The sequence below is a fragment of the Echinops telfairi genome, unplaced genomic scaffold, assembly GCF_000313985.2.
Source record: "Echinops telfairi isolate 266 unplaced genomic scaffold, ASM31398v2 ScPeMD7_7406;HRSCAF=8444, whole genome shotgun sequence".
NCBI lineage: Eukaryota > Metazoa > Chordata > Mammalia > Afrosoricida > Tenrecidae > Echinops > Echinops telfairi.
Genome location: NW_022111306.1, coordinates 291630 through 293736, shown reverse-complemented (window position 1 = coordinate 293736; position 2107 = coordinate 291630).

Sequence of the window (2107 nt, the reverse complement as noted above, 5' to 3'; positions counted from 1 at the left end):
TCATTGTTTTCAAAACATTTTCTTTCTGTCTGCTTGAGTCCTTGGTATCAGCTCCTCTTTTTTCCCTTCCTCTCCCACTTCCTGTCTTCATGGACCCCTGATACATTATAAATTATTATTATTTTCATATCCTACACCATGCGCTGCCTCCCTTTGCCCACGTTTCTGTTGTTCATCCCCCTGGGAGTGGGGCTTATACATCTATAATTATAGTTGGTTCCCCATTTCTCCCCTACCCGCATGGTATCGCTACTCTCATTATTCGTACTGAGGGGTTTATCTGTCCTGAATTCCATGTGTCCAGAGCTCTTATCTATACCAGTGTCCGTGCTCCGGTTTAACTGGATTTGTAAGTTAGAACTGGGGTCAAGACAGTGGGGGCGGGGAGCGGTGAGGGGGGGAGTAGAGCATTAAATAACTGTGCTATGCTGCACCCTGGCTGTCTTGTTATTTCCTGTGACTCTTCGGTGAGGGAATATCCAACTGTCTGCAGATGGGTTTTGGGCCTCCTCTCTAACCCTCATCATTTGCATCGGTATATTTGTGTGTTTTGGGTCTTCTGATGCCTGCTTTTTATCCCTCGATACCTCGTGATCACACAGGCTGGTGTGCTTCTTCATGTGGGCTTTGTTGCTTCCCTCTTAGATGGCCGCTTGTTTACCTTCAGGCCCTTGAGACCCAGACGCTATATCTTTTGATAGCTGGGCAACATTAACTTTCTCACCACATTTGCTTATGCACCCATTTTGACTTCAGCTATCTGAGTCTGCAAGGTGAGCATCACAAATTGCCAGGTTATTAGAACAAAGTGTTCTTGCATTGAGGGGAGTACTTGAGTAGAGACCCAATCTCTGTACTGTGCTTTTTTATGTCTTGTCACTCTCGATAAGTTAAAAAAACCCACAACATTTGCTATATTATTTTCCAAAGTTTTCAAAGGTTCATTTACATAAAAAAATCTTTAATTTGTCAGGAATTAATTTTTTTAGCACGGTTTCAGGGAGAAGTATGATTTTAGGTTTTTCCATCACCAATATCTTATAATCAATTACTGACTTGCCCCTTCCTTTTCCACTGGTACACAGTGTAACATATCTCATATATTTTGCACTGTTCATTTTGTGTGACTGTTCTCATAGCTTCCTTCATTTGTTGCACACAGTATGTCCTTCAATAGGTCACCAGGCTGAGGGGGTGGGAGGAATCTGAAATCGAAATCCTGTTTGGTACACAATGGTATATGACTATTTTTGCTTGTAAAGAGGGATATATTTTTCTAATTCATATAAAGGCATTGTCAGTTGGGTAAACTATGTGTCTTCGGGGAACTTGTTCCTCCCCTAGGGTAATGATGAACCCTGGTGGCTTAGTGGTTTATGCAATGGGCTACTAACTGTAAGGTCAGCAGTTCAAAACCACCAGCTGCCCTGAGGAAGAACGATAGGTCTTCCACTCCCACAAAAAGTTACAATCTTGGAAACCCTTAGGGGCAGTTCTACCCTGTCCCATAGGGTGACTGTGAGTCAGCAGGGAGTTTGATGGCAGGGGGTTTGAGGGTGTTGAGAAACACAAGCTAGAAGGGGCTCTGAGTCAGTCTACGAGGCATATCTGTAGTCTTTGTTTTCATTCTGTGTTTTATAACAGCGTTTTAACGATTAGGACCATTTGCTTTTGTATTATATGTTTTTCAACCTTCCCCTCTTCTCCACTTTTCCATTTATCTTTTTGCTCCATGTATTTTTTGTTCATGCAGAAAATTGAAATCTTTATTATAAAGTCACATATATCAAATTTCTGTAAGGTTTTTTTCCCTATATGCTGCTAAAACCAAGACTACATAACTATTAATTTGTATTTTCTTCTTAAACTTATTTTGCTTTAATTTCCTAAACCTCTCTGAAATTTATTATGATATTTTCTGAGAATTAGCAGTGTCAGCTTGATTGACTTTTTCTTCCCAAGAAATTATCTGAAATTTCCAGCACTATTTTAGTCCCTATTGAACACAATATTGTGTACCTTGGCCCATAACATCATTTTCAGTCATGGTAACTAGCTGGAGAGTTGATAAATCTTGGTATTTTAGTAAATTAATTAAACATGTTGG